A 23,552-nucleotide genomic window follows, 5' to 3' on the forward strand; every position below is an offset into this window, starting at 1 on the left:
CGATGCTTCACTTCAGGTATACTGTATCCCTCTGACCTTCTTATTGACGATGAAACACAGTAATTGCATCGGAATTTAATTGATAAGTGCACAATGCCGACCTAAGTACAAGAAGACTGACTCTTCTTACTGTCTATTTTTTTAACCATTCCTGTGACACTAGTTACAGATTCCGATGCTGCACTTCAGGTTTACTGTATCCCTTGGAACTTCTTAGTGACTATGAAACACAAAAATTGTATCGGAATTAAATACAAAGGGCACAATGCTGACTTAAGTACATGTAGACTGACTCATCCTACTGACTATGATTTGAAACATTCCTGTGACCTTAGTTACAGATACCGATGCTTCATTTCAGGTTTACTGTATCTCTTGGACTTTCTTATTGACGATAAAACACAGAAACTGCATCGGAATTAAATTTAACAGGCACAATGCCGAGTTAAGTACAAGAAGACTGACTCTTCTTACTGACTATGCTTTTAACCATTCCTGTGACACTAGTTATAGATTCCGATGCTTCACTTCAGGTTTACTGTTTACCTCTGACTTTGTTATTGACGATGAAACACAGAAATTGCATCGGAAATAAATACAGGAGGCATGATGCCGACTTTAGTACATGTAGAATGAATCTTCCTACTGTCAATGTTTTGAACCATTCCTGTGACCCTTGTTATAGATTCCGATGCTTCATTTCAGGTTTACTGTATCCCTTGGTTCTTCTTATTGCCGATGAAACACAGATAGTGCATCGGAGTTAAATACAAAAGGCACAATGCCGACTTAAGTACAAGGAGACTGACCCTTCGTGCTGTCTATGTTTTGAACCATTCCTGTGAGACTAGTTATAGATTCCGATGCTTCACTTCAGGTTTACTGTATCCCTTGGACCTTCTTATTGACGACGAAACACAGAAATTGCATCGGAATTAAATACAAAAGGCACAATGCCGACTTAAGTACAAGAAGACTGACCCTTCTTACTGACTATGTTTTGAACCATTCCTGTGACACTAGTTATAGATTCCGATGCTTCACTTCTGGTTTACTGTATCCCTCTGACCTTCTTACTGACGATGAAACACAGAAATTGCATCGGAAATAAATACAAAAGACACGATGCCGACTGAAGTACATGTAGAATGAATCTTCCTACTGTCTATGTTTTGAACCATTCCTGTGACACTTGTTATAGATTCCGATGCTTCACTTCAGGTTTACTGTATCCCTTGGACCTTCTTATTGACGATGAAACACAGATATTGCTTCGGAATTAAATACAAAAGGCACCATGCCGACGTTAGTACAAGAAGACTGACTCATCTTACAGACTATGCCTTGAACCGTTCCTGTGACACTAGTTAGAGATTCCGATGCTTCACTTCAGGTATACTGTATCCCTCTGACCTTCTTATTGACGATGAAACACAGTAATTGCATCGGAATTTAATTGATAAGTGCACAATGCCGACTTAAGTACAAGAAGACTGACTCTTCTTACTGTCTATTTTTTTAACCATTCCTGTGACACTAGTTACAGATTCCGATGCTTCACTTCAGGTTTACTGTATCCCTTGGAACTTCTTAGTGACTATGAAACACAAAAATTGTATCGGAATTAAATACAAAGGGCACAATGCTGACTTAAGTACATGTAGACTGACTCATCCTACTGACTATGATTTGAAACATTTCTGTGACCTTAGTTACAGATACCGATGCCTTATTTCAGGTTTACTGTATCTCTTGGACTTTCTTATTGACGATAAAACACAGAAACTGCATCGGAATTAAATTTAACAGGCACAATGCCGAGTTAAGTACAAGAAGACTGACTCTTCTTACTGACTATGCTTTTAACCATTCCTGTGACACTAGTTATAGATTCCGATGCTTCACTTCAGGTTTACTGTTTACCTCTGACTTTGTTATTGAAGATGAAACACAGAAATTGCATCGGAAATAAATACAGGAGGCATGATGCCGACTTTAGTACATGTAGAATGAATCTTCCTACTGTCAATGTTTTGAACCATTCCTGTGACCCTTGTTATAGATTCCGATGCTTCATTTCAGGTTTACTGTATCCCTTGGTTCTTCTTATTGCCGATGAAACACAGATAGTGCATCGGAGTTAAATACAAAAGGCACAATGCCGACTGAAGTACAAGGAGACTGACTCTTCGTGCTGTCTATGTTTTGAACCATTCCTGTGAGACTAGTTGTAGATTCCGATGCTTCACTTCAGGTTTACTGTATCCCTCTGACCTTCTTATTGACGATGAAACACAGAATTTGCATCGTAATTAGATACAAAAGGCACAATGCCGACTTTAGTACAAGAAGACTGACCTTTCTTACTGTCTATGCTTTGAACCATTCCTGTGACACTAGTTATTGATTCCTATGCATCACTTCAGGTTTACTGTATCCCTCTGACATTCTTATTGACGATGAAACACAGTCATTTCATCGGAAATAAATTGAAAAGGGCACAATGCCGACTTAAGTACAAGAAGACTGACTCTTCTTACTGTCTATGTTTTGAACAGTTCCTGCGACACTAGGTACAGATTCCGATGCTGCACTTCAGGTTTACTGTATCCCTTGGACCTTCTTAGTGACTATGAAACACAGAAATAGTATCGGAATTAAATACAAAAGGCACAATGCCGACTTAAGTACAAGAAGACTGACTCTTCTTACTGACTATGCTTTGAACCATTCCTGTGACACTAGTTAGAGATTCCGATGCTTTACTTCAGATTTACTTTATCCCTCTGACCTTCTTATTGACGATGAAACACAGTCATTGCATCGGAATTAAATTGAAAAGAGCACAATGCCGACTTAAGTACAAGAAGACTGACTCTTCTTACTGTCTATGTTTTGAACAATTCCTGCGACACTAGGTACAGATTCCGATGCTGCACTTCAGGTTTACTGTATCCCTTGGACCTTCTTAGTGACTATGAAACACAGAAATTGTATCGGAATTAAATACAAAAGGCACAATGCCGACTTAAGTAAAAGAAGACAGACTCTTCCTGCTGTCAATGCTTTGAACCATTACTGTGAGACTAGTTATAGATTCCGATGCTTCACTTCAGGTTTACTGTATCCCTCTGACCTTCTTATTGACGATGAAACACAGAATTTGCATCGTAATTTAATACAAAAGCACAATGCCGACTTAAGTACAAGAAGACTGACCTTTCTCACTGTCTATGCTTTGAACCATTCCTGTGACACTAGTTAGATTCCGATGCTTCACTTCAGGTTTACTGTATCCCTCTGACCTTCTTAGTGACTATGAAACACAGAAATTGCATCGGAATTATATACAAAAGGCACAATGCCGACTTAAGTACAGGAAGACTGACTCTTCTTTTTGTCTATGTTTTGATCCATTACTGTGAGACTAGTTATAGATTCCGATGCTTCACTTCAGTTTTACTGTATCCCTTGGACCTTCTTATTGACGACGAAACACAGAAATTGCATCGGAATTAAATACAAAAGGCACAATGCCGACTTAAGTACAAGAAGACTGACCCTTCTTACTGACTATGTTTTGAACCATTCCTGTGACACTAGTTATAGATTCCGATGCTTCACTTCTGGTTTACTGTATCCCTCTGACCTTCTTATTGACGATGAAACACAGAAATTGCATCGGAAATAAATACAAAAGACACGATGCCGACTGAAGTACATGTAGAATGAATCTTCCTACTCTCTATGTTTTGAACCATTCCTGTGACAATAGTTATAGATTCCAATGCTACACCTCAGATTTACTGTATCCCGTGGACCTTCTTATTGACGATGAAACACAGAAATTGCATCGGAATTAAATACAAAAGGCACAATGCCGACTTAAGTACAAGAAGACTGACCCTTCTTACTGACTATGTTTTGAACCATTCCTGTGACACTAGTTATAGATTCCGATGCTTCACTTCTGGTTTACTGTATCCCTCTGACCTTCTTATTGACGATGAAACACAGAAATTGCATCGGAAATAAATACAAAAGACACGATGCCGACTGAAGTACATGTAGAATGAATCTTCCTACTCTCTATGTTTTGAACAATTCCTGCGACACTAGGTACAGATTCCGATGCTTCATTTCAGGTTTACTGTATCCCTAGGTTCTTCTTCTTGCCTATGAAACACAGATAGTGCATCGGAGTTAAATACAAAAGGCACAATGCCGACATAAGTACAAGAAGACTGACTCTTCCTACTGTCTATGTTTTGAGCCATTCCTGTGACAATAGTTATAGATTCCAATGCTACACCTCAGATTTACTGTATCCCGTGGACCTTCTTATTGACGATGAAACACAGAAATTGCATCGGAATTAAATACAAAAGGCACAATGCCGACTTGAGTACAAGAAGACTGACTCTTCTTACTGACTATGTTTGAACCATTCCTGTGATACTAGTTATAGATTCCGATGCTTCACTTCAGGTTTACTGCATCCCTTTGACCTTCTTATTCACGATGAAACACAGATATTGCATCGGAATGAAATAGAAAATTCACAATGCCGACTTAAGTACAAGAAGACTGACACATCTTACTGACTATGTTTTGAACCATTTTTGTGACACTAGTTATAGATTCCGATGCTTCACTTCAGGTTTACTGTATCCCTCTGACCTTCTTATTGACGATGAAACACAGAAATTGCTTTGGAATTGAATAGAAAAGGCACAATGCCGACTTAAGTACAAGAAGACTGACTCTTCTTGCTATCTATGTTTTGAACCACTCCTGTGACGCTAGTTAGAGATTCCGATGCTTAACTACAGGTTTACTGTTTACCTCTGACCTTGTTATTGACGATGAAACACAGAAATTGCATCGGAATTAAATAGAAATGGCACAATGCCGACTTAAGTACAAGAAGACTGACTCTTCTTACTTACTATGTTTTGAACCATTCCTGTGACACTAGTTATAGATTCAGATGCTTCACTTCAGGTTTACTGTATCCCTCTGACCTTCTTATTGACGATGAAGCACAGAAATTGCATCGGAATTAAATACAAAATGCACAATGCCTACTTGCGTACATGTAGACTGACTCTTCCTACTGTCTATGTTTTGAACCAGTCCAGTGGCACTAGTTATAGATTCCGATGCAGCACTTCAGGTTTACTGTATCCCTTGGACCTTCTTAGTGACTATGAAACACATAAATTGTATCGGAATTAAATACAAAAGGCACAATGCTGACTTAAGTACATGTAGACTGACTCTTCCTACTGTCTATGTTTTGAAACATTCCTGTGACCTTAGTTATAGATTCCGATGCTTCATTTCAGGTTCACTGTATCTCTTGGACCTTCTTATTGACGATGAAACACACAAACTGCATCGGAATCAAATGTAAAAGCACAATGCCGACTTAAGTACAAGAAGACTGACTCTTCTTACTGACTATGTTTTGAACCATTCCTGTGACACTAGTTGTAGATTCCGATGCTTTACTTCAGGTTTACTGTATCCCCCTGACCTTCTTATTGACGATGAAACACAGAAACTGCATCGGAATTAAATAGAAAATCCACAATGCGGACTTAAGTACAAGAAGACTGACTCTTCTTACTGACTATGTTTGGACCCATTCCTGTGACACTAGCTATAGATTCCGATGCTTCACCTCAGGTTTACTGTATCCCTCTGACCTTCTTATTCACGATGAAACACAGATATTGGATCGGAATGAAATAGAAAGGGCACAATGCTGACATAAGTACAAGAAGACTGACTCTTCTTACTGACTATGATTTGAACCATTCCTGTGACACTAGTTATAGATTCCGATGCTTCACTTCAGGTTTACTGTATCCCTCTGACCTTCTAATTGACGATGAAACACAGAAATTGCATCGGAATTAAATACAAAAGGCACAATGCCGACTTGAGTACAAGAAGACTGACTCTTCTTACTGTCTACGTTTGAACCATTCCTGTGACACTAGTTATAGATTCCGATGCTTCACTTCAGGTTTACTGTATCCCTCTGTCCTTCTTATTCACGATGAAACACAGATATTGCATCGGAATTAAATAGAAAAGCAACAATGCCGACTTAAGTACAAGAAGACTGACTCTTCTTACTGACTATGTTTTGAACCATTCCTGTGACACTAGTTATAGATTCCGATGCTTCACTTCAGGTTTACTGTATCCCTTGGACCTTCTTATTGACGATGAAACACAGATATTGCTTCGGGATTAAATACAAAAGGCACAATGCCGACGTAAGTACAAGAAGACTGACTCTTCTTACTGACTATGTTTGGACCAATTCCTGTGACACTAGTTATAGATTCCGATGCTTCACTTCAGGTTTACTGTATCCCTCTGACCTTCTTATTCACGATGAAATACAGATATTGCATCGCAATTAAATAGAAAAGCTACAATGCCGACTTAAGTACAAGAAGACTGACTCTACTTACTGACTATGTTTTGAACCATTCCTGTGACACTAGTTACAGATTCAGATGCTACACTTCAGGTTTACTGTATCCCTTGGACCTTCTTATTGACGATGAAACACAGATATTGCTTCGGAATTAAATACAAAAGGCACAATGCCGACGTAAGTACAAGAAGACTGACTCATCTTACAGACTACGCCTTGAACCATTCCTGTGACACTAGTTAGAGATTCCGATGCTTCACTTCAGGTATACTGTATCCCTCTGACCTTCTTATTGACGATGAAACACAGTAATTGCATCGGAATTTAATTGATAAGTGCACAATGCCGACTTAAGTACAAGAAGACTGACTCTTCTTACTGTCTATTTTTTTAACCATTCCTGTGACACTAGTTACAGACTCCGATGCTGCACTTCAGGTTTACTGTATCCCTTGGAACTTCTTAGTGACTATGAAACACAAAAATTGTATCGGAATTAAATACAAAGGGCACAATGCTAACTTAAGTACATGTAGACTGACTCATCCTACTGACTATGATTTGAAACATTCCTGTGACCTTAGTTACAGATTCCGATGCTTCATTTCAGGTTTACTGTATCCCTTGGTTCTTCTTATTGCCGATGAAACACAGATAGTGCATCGGAGTTAAATACAAAAGGCACAATGCCGACTTAAGTACAAGGAGACTGACTCTTCGTGCTGTCTATGTTTATAACCATTCCTGTGAGACTAGTTATAGATTCCGATGCTTCACTTCAGGTTTACTGTATCCCTCTGACCTTCTTATTGACGATGAAACACAGAATTTGCATCGTAATTAAATACAAAAGGCACAATGCCGACTTTAGTACAAGAAGACTGACCTTTCTTACTGTCTATGCTTTGAACCATTCCTGTGACACTAGTTATTGATTCCTATGCATCACTTCAGGTTTACTGTATCCCTCTGACCTTCTTACTGACGATGAAATGCAGTAATTGCATCGGAATTAAATAGAAAAGGCACAATGCCGACTTAAATACAAGAAGACTGACACTTCTTACTGTCTATGTTTTGAACCATTCCTGTTACGTTAGTTATAGATTGCGAAGCTTCACTTCAGGTTTACTGTATCCCTCTGACATTCTTATTGACGATGAAACACAGTCATTGCATCGGAATTAAATTGAAAAGGGCACAATGCCGACTTAAGTACAAGAAGACTGACTCTTCTTACTGTCTATGTTTTGAACAATTCCTGCGACACTAGGTACAGATTCCGATGCTGCACTTCAGGTTTACTGTATCCCTTCTACCTTCTTAGTGACTATGAAACACAGAAATAGTATCGGAATTAAATACAAAAGGCACAATGCCGACTTAAGTACAAGAAGTCTGACTCTTCTTACTGACTATGCTTTGAACCATTCCTGTGACACTAGTTAGAGATTCCGATGCTTTACTTCAGGTTTACTTTATCACTCTGACCTTCTTATTGACGATGAAACACAGTCATTGCATCGGAATTAAATTGAAAAGAGCACAATGCCGACTTAAGTACAAGAAGACTGACAGTTCTGACTGTCTATGTTTTGAACAATTCCTGCGACACTAGGTACAGATTCCGATGCTGCACTTCAGGTTTACTGTATCCCTTGGACCTTCTTAGTGACTATGAAACACAGAAATTGTATCGGAATTAAATACAAAAGGCACAATGCCGACTTAAGTAAAAGAAGACAGACTCTTCATGCTGTCAATGCTTTGAACCATTACTGTGAGACTAGTTATAGATTCCGATGCTTCACTTCAGGTTTACTGTATCCCTCTGACCTTCTTATTGACGATGAAACACAGAATTTGCATCGTAATTAAATACAAAAGGCACAATGCCGACTTAAGTACAAGAAGACTGACCTTTCTTACTGTCTATGCTTTGAACCATTCCTGTGACACTAGTTAGATTCCGATGCTTCACTTCAGGTTTACTGTATCCCTTGGACCTTCTTATTGACGACGAAACACAGAAATTGCATCGGAATTAAATACAAAAGGCACAATGCCGACTTAAGTACAAGAAGACTGACCCTTCTTACTGACTATGTTTTTAACCATTCCTGTGACACTAGTTATAGATTCCGATGCTTCCCTTCAGGTTTACTGTTTACCTCTGACTTTGTTATTGACGATGAAACACAGAAATTGCATCGGAAATAAATACAGGAGGCATGATGCCGACTTAAGTACATGTAGAATGAATCTTCCTACTGTCAATGTTTTGAACCATTCCTGTGAGACTAGTTATAGATTCCGATGCTTCACTTCAGGTTTACTGTATCCCTCTGACCTTCTTATTGACGATGAAGCACAGAATTTGCATCGTAATTAGATACAAAATGCACAATGCCTACTTGCGTACATGTAGACTGACTCTTCCTACTGTCTATGTTTTGAACCAGTCCAGTGGCACTAGTTATAGATTCCGATGCAGCAGTTCAGGTTTACTGTATCCCTTGGACTTTCTTAGTGACTATGAAACACAGAAATTGTATCGGAATTAAATACAAAAGGCACAATGCTGACTTAAGTACATGTAGACTGACTCTTCCTACTGTCTATGTTTTGAAACATTCCTGTGACCTTAGTTATAGATTCCGATGCTTCATTTCAGGTTCACTGTATCTCTTGGACCCTCTTATTGACGATGAAGCACACAAACTGCATCGGAATTAAATGTAAAAGCACAACGCCGACTTAAGTACAAGAAGACTGACTCTTCTTACTGACTATGTTTTGAACTATTCCTGTGACACTAGTTGTAGATTCCGATGCTGTACTTCAGGTTTACTGTATCCCCCTGACCTTCTTATTGACGATGAAACACAGAAACTGCATCGGAATTAAATAGAAAATCCACAATGCGGACTTATGTACAAGAAGACTGACTCTTCTTACTGACTATGTTTGGACCCATTCCTGTGACACTAGCTATAGATTCCGATGCTTCACTTCAGGTTTACTGTATCCCTCTGACCTTCTTATTCACGATGAAACACAGATATTGGATCGGAATGAAATAGAAAGGGCACAATGCTGACATTAGTACAAGAAGACTGACTCTTCTTACTGACTATGATTTGAACCATTCCTGTGACACTAGTTATAGATTCCGATGCTTCACTCCAGGTTTACTGTATCCCTCTGACCTTCTAATTGACGATGAAACACAGAAATTGCATCGGAATTAAATACAAAAGGCACAATGCCGACTTGAGTACAAGAAGACTGACTCTTCTTACTGTCTATGTATGAACCATTCCTGTGACACTAGTTATAGATTCCGATGCTTCACTTCAGGTTTACTGTATCCCTCTGTCCTTCTTATTCACGATGAAACACAGATATTGCATCGGAATTAAATAGAAAAGCAACAATGCCGACTTAAGTACAAGAAGACTGATTCTTCTTACTGACTATGTTTTGAACCATTCCTGTGACACATAGATTCCGATGCTTCACTTCAGGTTTACTGTATCCCTTGGACCTTCTTATTGACCATGAAACACAGATATTGCTTCGGAATTAAATACAAAAGGCACAATGCCGACGTAAGTACAAGAAGACTGACTCATCTTACAGACTATGTCTTGAACCATTCCTGTGACACTAGTTAGAGATTCCGATGCTTCACTTCAGGTATACTGTATCCCTCTGACCTTCTTATTGACGATGAAACACAGTAATTGCATCGGAATTTAATTGATAAGTGCACAATGCCGACTTAAGTACAAGAAGACTGACTCTTCTTACTGTCTATGTTTTGAACCATTTCTGTGACACTAGTTATAGATTCCGATGCCTCACTCTAGGTTTACTGTATCTCTTGGACCTTCTTATTGACTATGAAACACAGAAATTGTATCGGAATTAAATACAAAAGGCAATATGCCGACTTAAGTACAAGAAGACTGACTCTTCTTACAGACTATGTTTTTAACCATTCCTGTGACACTAGTTAGAGATTCTGATGCTTCACTTCAGGTTTACTGTATCCCTCTGACCTTCTTATTGACGATGAAACACAGTAATTGCATCGGAATTAAATTGAAAAGGGTACAATGCCGACTTAAGGACAAGAAGACTGACTCTTCTTACTGTCTATTTTTTTAACCATTCCTGTGACACTAGTTACAGATTCCGATGCTGCACTTCAAGTTTACTGTATCCCTTGGAACTTCTTAGTGACTATGAAACACAAAAATTGTATCGGAATTAAATACAAAGGGCACAATGCTGACTTAAGTACATGTAGACTGACTCATCCTACTGACTATGATTTGAAACATTCCTGTGACCTTAGTTACAGATTCCGATGCTTCATTTCAGGTTTACTGTATCTCTTGGACCTTCTTATTGACGATAAAACACAGAAACTGCATCGGAATTAAATATAAAAGGCACAATGCCGAGTTAAGTACAAGAAGACTGACTCTTCTTACTGACTATGTTTTTTACCATTCCTGTGACACTAGTTATAGATTCCGATGCTTCACTTCAGGTTTACTGTTTACCTCTGACTTTGTTATTGACGATGAAACACAGAAACTGCATCGGAAATAAATACAGGAGGCATGATGCCGACTTAAGTACATGTAGAATGAATCTTCCTACTGTCAATGTTTTGAACCATTCCTGTGACACTTGTTATAGATTCCGATGCTTCATTTCAGGTTTACTGTATCCCTTGGTTCTTCTTATTGCCGATGAAACACAGATAGTGCATCGGAGTTAAATACAAAAGGCACAATGCCGACTTAAGTACAAGGAGACTGACTCTTCGTGCTGTCTATGTTTTGAACCATTCCTGTGAGACTAGTTATAGATTCCGATGCTTCACTTCAGGTTTACTCTATCCCTCTGACCTTCTTATTGACGATGGAACACAGAATTTGCATCGTAATTAAATACAAAAGGCACAATGCCGACTTTAGTACAAGATGACTGACCTTTCTTATTGTCTATGCTTTGAACCATTCCTGTGACACTAGTTACTGATTCCTATGCTTCACTTCAGGTTTACTGTATCCCTCTGACCTTCTTACTGACGATGAAATACAGTAATTGCATCGAAATTAAATAGAAAAGGCACAATGCCGACTTAAGTACAAGAAGACTGGATCTTCTTACTGACTATGCTTTGAACCATTCCTGTGACACTAGTTAGAGATTCCGATGCTTTACTTCAGGTTTACTTTATCCCTCTGACCTTCTTATTGACGATGAAACACAGTCATTGCATCGGAATTAAATTGAAAAGAGCACAATGCCGACTTAAGTACAAGAAGACTGACTCTTCTTACTGTCTATGTTTTGAACAATTCCTGCGACACTAGGTACAGATTCCGATGCTGCACTTCAGGTTTACTGTATCCCTTGGACCTTCTTAGTGACTATGAAACACAGAAATTGTATCGGAATTAAATACAAAAGGCACAATGCCGACATAAGTAAAAGAAGACAGACTCTTCCTGTTGTCAATGCTTTGAACCATTACTGTGAGACTAGTTATAGATTCCGATGCTTCACTTCAGGTTTACTGTATCCCTCTGACCTTCGTATTGACGATGAAACACAGAATTTGCATCGTAATTAAATACAAAAGGCACAATGCCGACTTAAGTACAAGAAGACTGACCTTTCTTACTTTCTATGCTTCGAACCATTCCTGTGACACTAGTTAGATTCCGATGCTTCACTTCAGGTTTAATGTTTCCCTCTGACCTTCTTAGTGACTATGAAACACAGAAATTGCATCGGAATTAAATACAAAAGGCACAATGCCGACTTAAGTACAGGAAGACTGACTCTTCTTTTTGTCTATGTTTTGATCCATTACTGTGAGACTAGTTATAGATTCCGATGCTTCACTTCAGGTTTACTGTATCCCTTGGACCTTCTTATTGACGACGAAACACAGAAATTGCATCGGAATTAAATACAAAAGGCACAATGCCGACTTAAGTACAAGAAGACTGACCCTTCTTACTGACTATGTTTTGAACCATTCCTGTGACACTAGTTATAGATTCCGATGCTTCACTTCTGGTTTACTGTATCCCTCTGACCTTCTTATTGACGATGAAACACAGAAATTGCATCGGAAATAAATACAAAAGACACGATGACGACTGAAGTACATGTAGAATGAATCTTCCTAGTGTCTATGTTTTGAACCATTCCTGTGACACTTGTTATAGATTCCGATGCTTCATTTCAGGTTTACTGTATCCCTAGGTTCTTCTTCTTGCCGATGAAACACAGATAGTGCATCGGAGTTAAATACAAAAGGCACAATGCCGACTTAAGTACAAGAAGACTGACTCTTCCTACTGTCTATGTTTTGAACCATTCCTGTGACAATAGTTATAGATTCCAATGCTACACCTCAGATTTACTGTATTCTGTGGCCCTTCTTATTGACGATGAAACACAGAAATTGCATCGGAATTAAATACAAAAGGCACAATGCCGACTTGAGTACAAGAAGACTGACTCTTCTTACTGACTATGTTTGAACCATTCCTGTGACACTAGTTATAGATTCCGATGCTTCACTTCAGGTTTACTGCATCCCTTTGACCTTCTTATTCACGATGAAACACAGATATTGCATCGGAATGAAATAGAAAATTCACAATGCCGACTTAAGTACAAGAAGGCTGACTCATCTTACTGACTATGTTTTGAACCATTTTTGTGACACTAGTTATAGATTCCGATGCTTCACTTCAGGTTTACTGTTTACCTCTGACCTTGTTATTGACGATGAAACACAGAAATTGCATCGGAATTAAATAGAAAAGGCACAATGCCGACTTAAGTACTTCTTACTTACTATGTTTTGAACCATTCCTGTGACACTAGTTATAGATTCAGATGCTTCACTTCAGGTTTACTGTATCCCTCTGACCTTCTTATTGACGATGAAACACAGAATTTGCATCGTAATTAAATACAAAAGGCACAATGCCGACTTAAGTACAAGAAGACTGACCTTTCTTACTGTCTATGCTTCGAACCATTCCTGTGACACTAGTTAGATTCCGATGCTTCACTTCAGGTTTACTGTATCCCTCTGACCTTCTTAGTGACTATGAAACACAGAAATTGCATCGGAATTAAATACAGAAGGCACAATGCCGACTTAAGTACAAGAAGACTGACCCTTCTTACTGACTATGTTTTGAACCATTCCTGTGACACTAGTTATAGATTCCGATGCTTCACTTCTGGTTTACTGTATCCCTCTGACCTTATTATTGACGATGAAACACAGAAATTGCATCGGAAATAAATACAAAAGACACGATGCCGACTAAAGTACATGTAGAATGAATCTTCCTACTGTCTATGTTTTGAACCATTCCTGTGACACTTGTTATAGATTCCGATGCTTCATTTCAGGTTTACTGTATCCCTAGGTTCTTCTTCTTGCCGATGAAACACAGATAGTGCATCGGAGTTAAATACAAAAGGCACAATGCCGACTTAAGTACAAGAAGACTGACTCTTCTTACTATCTATGTTTTGAACCAATCCTGTGACGCTAGTTAGAGATTCCGATGCTTAACTACAGGTTTACTGTTTACCTCTGACCTTGTTATTGGCGATGAAACACAGAAATTGCATCGGAATTAAATAGAAAAGGCACAATGCCGACTTAAGTACAAGAAGACTGACTCTTCTTACTTACTATGTTTTGAACCATTCCTGTGACACTAGTTATAGATTCAGATGCTTCACTTCAGGTTTACTGTATCCCTCTGACCTTCTTATTGACGATGAAGCACAGAAATTGCATCGGAATTAAATACAAAAGGCACAAAGCCTACTTGCGTACATGTAGACTGACTCTTCCTACTGTCTATGTTTTGAACCAGTCCAGTGGCACTAGTTATAGATTCCGATGCAGCACTTCAGGTTTACTGTATCCCTCTAACCTTCTAATTGACGATGAAACACAGAAATTGCATCGGAATTAAATACAAAAGGCACAATGCCGACTTGAGTACAAGAAGACTGACTCTTCTTACTGTCTATGTTTGAACCATTCCTGTGACACTAGTCATAGATTCCGATGCTTCACTCCAGGTTTACTGTATCCCTTTGACCTTCTGGTTGACGATGAAACACAGAAATTGCATCGGAATTAAATCGAAAAGGCACAATGCCGACTTAAGTACAAGAAGACTGACTCTTCTTACTGTCTGTATTTTGAACCATTCCTGTGACGCTAGTTACAGATTCCGATGCTTCACTACAGGTTTACTGTTTACCTCTGACCTTGTTATTGCCGTTGAAACACAGAAATTGCATCGGAATTAAATAGAAAAGGCACAATGCCGACTTAAGTACAAGAAGAGTGACATTCTTACTGACTACGTTTTCAACCACTCCTGTGACACTAGTTATAGATTACGATGCTTCACTTCAGGTTTACTGTATCCTTCTGACCTTCTTATTGACGATGAAACACAGACATTGCATCGGAATTAAATACAAAAGGCACAATGCCGACTTACGTACATGTAGTCTGACTCTTCCTACTGTCTATGATTTGAAACATTCCTGTGACACTAGTTGGAGATTCCGATGCTTCATTTCAGGTTTACTGTAACCCTTGGACCTTCTTATTGACGATGAAACACAGAAAGTGCATCGGAATTAAATAGAATAGCACAATGCTGACTTAAGTACAAGAAGACTGACTCTTCTACTTTCTATGTTTTGAACCTTTCCTGTGACACTAGTTATAGATTCCGATTCTTCACTTCAGGTTTACTGTATCCCTCTGACCTTCTAATTGACTATGAAACACAAAAATTGTATCGGAATTAAATACAAAAGGCACAATGCCGACTTAAGTACATGTAGACTAACTCCTCCTACTGTCTATGTTTTGAAACATTCCTGTGACCTTAGTTATAGATTCCGATTCTTCATTTCAGGTTTACTGTATCCCTTGTACCTTCTTATTGACGATGAAACACAGAAACTGCGTCGAAATTAAATAGAAAAGGCACAATGCCGACTTAAGTACAAGAAGACTGACTCTTCCTACTGTCTATGCTTTGAACCATTCCTGTGACACTAGTTATAGATTCCGATGCTTCACTTCAGGATTACTGTATCCCTCTGATCTTCTTATATACGATGAATCACAGAAATTGCATCGTAATTAAATAGAAACGGCACAATGCCGACTTAAGTACAAGAAGACTGACTCTTCTTACTGATTGTCTTGAACCATTCCTGTGACACTAGTTATAGATTTCGATGATTCACTTCAGGTTTACAGTAGCCCTTGGACCTTCGTATTGACGAAGAAACAGAAATTGCATCGGAATTAAATAGAAAAGGCACAATGCCGACTTAAGTACAAGAAGACTGACTCTTCTTACTGACTATGTTTGGAACCATTCCTGTGACACTAGTTATAGATTCCGATGCATCACTTAAGGTTTATTGTATCACTCTGACCCTCTTATTGACGATTAAACACAGATATTGCATCGGAATTAAATAGAAAAGGCACAATGCCGACTTAAGTACAGGAAGACTGACTCTTCTTACTGAATATGTTTTGAACCATTCCTGTGATACTAGTTATAGATTGCGATGCTTCACTTCAGGTTTACTGTATCCTTCTGACCTTCTTACTGACGATGAAACACAGAAATTGCATGGGAACTAAATAGAAAAGGCACAATGCCGACTTAAGTACAAGAATACTGACTCTTCTTACTGTCTATGGTTTGAACCATTCCTGTGACACTAGTTATAGATTCCGATGCGTCACTTCAGGATTACTCTATCCCTTGGACCTTGTTATTGACGATAAAACACAGAAATTGCATCGGAATTAAATAGAAAAGGCACAATGCCGACTTAAATACAAGAAGACTGACTCATCTTAATGTCTATGCTTTGAACCATTCCTGTGACGCTAGTTACAGATTCAGATGCTTCACTTCAGGTTTACTGTATCCCTCTGACCATCTTAATGACGATGAAACAAAGGTATTGCATCGGAATTAAATAGAAAAGGCACAATGCCGACTTAAGTACAAGAAGACTGACTCTTCCTACTGTCTGTGCTTTGAACCAATCCTGTGACACTAGCTGTAGATTCCGATGCTTCACTTCAGGTTTACTGTATCCCTCTGACCTTCTTATTGACGATAAAACCCAGAAATTGCATCGGTATTAAATACAAAAGGCACAATGCCGACTTAGGTACAAGAAGACTGACTCTTCTTACTGTCTATGATTTGGACCATTCCTGCGACACTAGTTATACATTTCGATGATTCACTTCAGGTTTACTGTTTCCTAGGACCTTCGAATTGACGATGGAACACAGAAATTCCATCGGAATGAAATAGAAAAGGCACAATGCCGACTTAAGTTCAAGAAGACTCACTCTTCTTACTGACTATGTTTGGAACCATTCCTGTGACACTAGTTATAGATTCCGATGCTTCACTTCACGTTTATTGTATTACTCTGAACTTCTTATTGACGATTAAACACAGATATTGCATCGGAATTAAATTGAAAAAGCACAATGCCAACTTAAGTACAAGAGGACTGACTCTTCTTACTGAATATGTTTTGAACCATTCCTGTGACACTAGTTATAGATTCCGATGCTCCACTTCAGGTTTATTGTATCCCTCTGACCTTCTTACTGACGATGAAACACGGAAATTGCATCGGAATTAAATGGAAAAGGCACAATGCCGACTTAAGTACAAGAATACTGACTCTACTTACTCTCTATGGTTTAAACCATTCCTGTGACACTAGTTATAGATTCCGATGCTTCACTTCAGGTTTACTGTATCCCTCTGACCTTCTTATTCACGATGAAACACAGATATTGCATCGGAATTAAATAGAAACGGCACAATGCTGACTTAAGTAAAAGAAGACTGACTCTTCTTACTGACTATGTTTTGTACCATTCCTGTGACACTAGTTACAGATTCCGATGCTTCACTTCTGGTTTACTGTATCCCTCTGACCTTCTTATTCACGATGAAACACAGATATTGCATCGGAATTAAATAGAAAAGGCACAATGCTGACTTAAGTACAAGAAGACTGACTCTTCTTACTGACTATGCTTTGAACCATTCCTGTGACACTAGTTATAGATTTCAATGCTACACTTCAGTTTTACTGTATCCCTCTAACCTTCTTATTGACGATGAAACACTGAAATTGCATCGGAATTAAATACAAACGGCACAATGCCGACTTACGTACAAGAAGACTGACTCTTCTTACTGACTGTTTTGAACCATTTCTGTGACACTAGTTATAGATTCCGATGCTTCACTCAGGTTTACTGTATCCCTCCGACCTTCTTATTGACGATGAAACACAGAAATTGCATCGGAATTAAATACAAGTGGCACAATGCCGAATTAAGTACAAGAAGACTGACTCTTCTTACTGTCTATGTTTGAACCATTCCTGTGACACTAGTTATAGATTCCGATGCTTCACTTCAGGTTTACTGTATCCCTTGGACATCCTATTGACTATGAAACACAGAAATTGTATCGGAATTAAATACAAAAGGCACAATGCCGACTTAAGTACATGTAGACTAACTCTTCCTACTGTCTATGATTTGAAACATTCCTGTGACTTTAGTTATAGATTCCGATGCTTCATTTCAGGTTTACTGTATCCCTTGTACCTTCTTATTGACGATGAAACACAGAAACTGCATCGAAATTAAATAGAAAAGGCACAATGCCGACTTAAGTACAAGAAGACTGACTCTTCCTACTGTCTATGTTTTGAACCATTCCTGTGACACTAGTTATAGATTCCGATGCTTCACTTCAGGATTACTGTATCCCTCTGACCTTCTTATATACGATGAATCACAGAAATTGCATCGGATTTAAATAGAAAAGCACAATGCCGACTTAAGTACAAGAAGACTGACTCTTCTTACTGATTGCTTTGAACCATTCCTATGACACTAGTTATAGATTTCGATGATTCACTTCAGGTTTACTGTATTCCTTGGACCTTCGTATTGATGATGAAACACAGAAATTGCATCGGAATTAAATAGAAAAGGCACAATGCCGACTTAAGTACAAGAAGACTGACTCTTCTTACTGTCTATGTTTTGAACCAATCCTGTGACACTAGTTACAGTTTCCGATGCTTCACTCGTAGATTACTGTATCCCTTGGACCTTCTTAGTGACTATGAAACACAGAAATAGTATCGGAATTATATACAAAAGGCACAATGCCGACTTAAGTACAAGAAGACTGACTCTTCTTACTGACTATGTTTTGAACCATTCCTGTGACACTAGTTAGAGATTCCGATGCTTCACTTCAGGTTTACTGTATCCCTCTGACCTTCTTGTTGACGATGAAACACAGTCATTGCATCGGAATTAAATTGAAAAGGGCACAATGCCGACGAAAGTACAAGAAGACTGACTCTTCTTACAGTCTATGTTTTGAACCATTACTGTGACACTAGTTATAGATTCCGATGATTCACTCCAGGTTTACTGTATCCCTTTGACCTTCTGGTTGACGATGAAACACAGAAATTGCATCGGAATTAAATAGAAAAGGCACAATGCCGACTTAAGTACAAGAAGACTGACTCTTCTTACTGTCTGTATTTTGAACCATTCCTGTGACGCTAGTTACAGATTCCGATGCTTCACTACAGGTTTACTGTTTACCTCTGACCTTGTTATTGCCGTTGAAACACAGAAATTGCATCGGAATTAAATAGAAAAGGCACAATGCCGACTTAAGTACAAGAAGAGTGACATTCTTACTGACTACGTTTTCAACCACTCCTGTGACACTAGTTATAGATTACGATGCTTCACTTCAGGTTTACTGTATCCCTCTGACCTTCTTATTGACGATGAAACACAGACATTGCATCGGAATTAAATACAAAAGGCACAATGCCGATTTACGTACATGTAGTCTGACTCTTCCTACTGTCTATGATTTGAAACATTCCTGTGACACTAGTTGGAGATTCCGATGCTTCATTTCAGGTTTACTGTAACCCTTGGACCTTCTTATTGACGTTGAAACACAGAAAGTGCATCGGAATTAAATAGAATAGCACAATGCTGACTTAAGTACAAGAAGACTGACTCTTCTACTTTCTATGTTTTGAACCTTTCCTGTGACACTAGTTATAGATTCCGATTCTTCACTTCAGGTTTACTGTATCCCTCTGACCTTCTAATTGACTATGAAACACAAAAATTGTATCGGAATTAAATACAAAAGGCACAATGCCGACTTAAGTACATGTAGACTAACTCCTCCTACTGTCTATGTTTTGAAACATTCCTGTGACCTTAGTTATAGATTCCGATTCTTCATTTCAGGTTTACTGTATCCCTTGTACCTTCTTATTGACGATGAAACACAAAAACTGCGTCGAAATTAAATAGAAAAGGCACAATGCCGACTTAAGTACAAGAAGACTGACTCTTCCTACTGTCTATGCTTTGAACCATTCCTGTGACACTAGTTATAGATTCCGATGCTTCACTTCAGGATTACTGTATCCCTCTGATCTTCTTATATACGATGAATCACAGAAATTGCATCGTAATTAAATAGAAACGGCACAATGCCGACTTAAGTACAAGAAGACTGACTCTTCTTACTGATTGTCTTGAACCATTCCTGTGACACTAGTTATAGATTTCGATGATTCACTTCAGGATTACAGTAGCCCTTGGACCTTCGTATTGACGAAGAAACAGAAATTGCATCGGAATTAAATAGAAAAGGCACAATGCCGACTTAAGTACAAGAAGACTGACTCTTCTTACTGACTATGTTTGGAACCATTCCTGTGACACTAGTTATAGATTCCGATGCATCACTTAAGGTTTATTGTATCACTCTGACCCTCTTATTGACGATTAAACACAGATATTGCATCGGAATTAAATAGAAAAGGCACAATGCCGACTTAAGTACAGGAAGACTGACTCTTCTTACTGAATATGTTTTGAACCATTCCTGTGATACTAGTTATAGATTGCGATGCTTCACTTCAGGTTTACTGTATCCTTCTGACCTTCTTACTGACGATGAAACACAGAAATTGCATGGGAACTAAATAGAAAAGGCACAATGCCGACTTAAGTACAAGAATACTGACTCTTCTTACTGTCTATGGTTTGAACCATTCCTGTGACACTAGTTATAGAATCCGATGCGTCACTTCAGGATTACTCTATCCCTTGAACCTTGTTATTGACGATGAAACACAGAAATTGCATCGGAATTAAATAGAAAAGGCACAATGCCGACTTAAATACAAGAAGACTGACTCATCTTAATGTCTATGCTTTGAACCATTCCTGTGACGCTAGTTACAGATTCAGATGCTTCACTTCAGGTTTACTGTATCCCTCTGACCATCTTAATGACGATGAAACACAGGTATTGCATCGGAATTAAATAGAAAAGGCACAATGCCGACTTAAGTACAAGAAGACTGACTCTTCCTACTGTCTGTGCTTTGAACCAATCCTGTGACACTAGCTGTAGATTCCGATGCTTCATTCAGGTTTACTGTATCCCTCTGACCTTCTTATTGTCGATAAAACCCAGAAATTGCATCGGTATTAAACACAAAAGGCACAATGCCGACTTAGGTACAAGAAGACTGACTCTTCTTACTGTCTAGGATTTGGACCATTCCTGCGACACTAGTTATACATTTCGATGATTCACTTAAGGGTTTACAGTTTCCTAGGACCTTCGAATTGACGATGGAACACAGAAATTGCATCGGAATGAAATAGAAAAGGCACAATGCCGACTTAAGTTCAAGAAGACTCACTCTTCTTTCTGACTATGTTTGGAACCATTCCTGTGACACTAGTTATAGATTCCGATGCTTCACTTCACGTTTATTGTATCACTCTGAACTTCTTATTGACGATTAAACACAGATATTGCATCGGAATTAAATTGAAAAAGCACAATGCCAACTTAAGTACAAGAGGACTGACTCTTCTTACTGAATATGTTTTGAACCATTCCTGTGACACTAGTTATAGATTTCAATGCTACACTTCAGTTTTACTGTATCCCTCTAACCTTCGTATTGACGATGAAACACAGAAATTGCATCGGAATAAAATACAAACGGCACAATGCCGACTTACGTACAAGAAGACTGACTCTTCTTACTGACTGTTTTGAACCATTTCTGTGACACTAGTTATAGATTCCGATGCTTCACTCAGGTTTACTGTATCCCTCTGACCTTCTTATTCACGATGAAACACAGATATTGCATCGGAATTAAATTGAAAAAGCACAATGCCAACTTAAGTACAAGAGGACTGACTCTTCTTACTGAATATGTTTTGAACCATTCCTGTGACACTAGTTATAGATTCCGATGCTCCACTTCAGGTTTATTGTATCCCTCTGACCTTCTTACTGACGATGAAACACAGAAATTGCATCGGAATTAAATGGAAAAGGCACAATGCCGACTTAAGTACAAGAATACTGACTCTACTTACTCTCTATGGTTTAAACCATTCCTGTGACACTAGTTATAGATTCCGATGCTCCACTTCAGGTTTACTGTATCCCTCTGACCTTCTTATTCACGATGAAACACAGATATTGCATCGGAATTAAATAGAAACGGCACAATGCTGACTTAAGTAAAAGAAGACTGACTCTTCTTACTGACTATGTTTTGAACCATTCCTGTGACACTAGTTACAGATTCCGATGCTTCACTTCTGGTTTACTGTATCCCTCTGACCTTCTTATTCACGATGAAACACAGATATTGCATCGGAATTAAATAGAAAAGGCACAATGCTGACTTAAGTACAAGAAGACTGACTCTTCTTACTGACTATGCTTTGAACCATTCCTGTGACACTAGTTATAGATTTCAATGCTACACTTCAGTTTTACTGTATCCCTCTAACCTTCGTATTGACGATGAAACACAGAAATTGCATCGGAATTAAATACAAACGGCACAATGCCGACTTACGTACAAGAAGACTGACTCTTCTTACTGACTGTTTTGAACCATTTCTGTGACACTAGTTATAGATTCCGATGCTTCACTCAGGTTTACTGTATCCCTCTGACCTTCTTATTGACGATGAAACACAGAAATTGCATCGGAATGGAATACAAGTGGCACAATGCCGACTTAAGTACAAGAAGACTGACTCTTCTTACTGTCTATGTTTGAACCATTCCTGTGACACTAGTTATAGATTCCGATGCTTCACTTCAGGTTTACTGTATCCCTTGGACCTTCCTATTGACTATGAAACACAGAAATTGTATCGGAATTAAATACAAAAGGCACAATGCCGACTTAAGTACATGTAGACTAACTCTTCCTACTGTCTATGATTTGAAACATTCCTGTGACTTTAGTTATAGATTCCGATGCTTCATTTCAGGTTTACTGTATCCCTTGTACCTTCTTATTGACGATGAAACACAGAAACTGCATCGAAATTAAATAGAAAAGGCACAATGCCGACTTAAGTACAAGAAGACTGACTCTTCCTACTGTCTATGTTTTGAACCATTCCTGTGACACTAGTTATAGATTCCGATGCTTCACTTCAGGATTACTGTATCCCTCTGACCTTCTTATATACGATGAATCACAGAAATTGCATCGGAATTAAATAGAAAAGCACAATGCCGGCTTAAGTACAAGAAGACTGACTCTTCTTACTGATTGCTTTGAACCATTCCTATGACACTAGTTATAGATTTCGATGATTCACTTCAGGTTTACTGTATTCCTTGGACCTTCGTATTGACGATGAAACACAGAAATTGCATCGGAATTAAATAGAAAAGGCACAATGCCGACTTAAGTACAAGAAGACTGACTCTTCTTACTGACTATGGTTTGACCGTTCCTGTGACACTAGTTATAGATTCCGATGCGCCACTTCAGGTTTACTCTATCCCTTGGACCTTGTTATTGA

This window comes from Schistocerca piceifrons, unplaced genomic scaffold (assembly GCF_021461385.2).
Source record: "Schistocerca piceifrons isolate TAMUIC-IGC-003096 unplaced genomic scaffold, iqSchPice1.1 HiC_scaffold_1893, whole genome shotgun sequence".
Classification (NCBI taxonomy): domain Eukaryota; kingdom Metazoa; phylum Arthropoda; class Insecta; order Orthoptera; family Acrididae; genus Schistocerca; species Schistocerca piceifrons.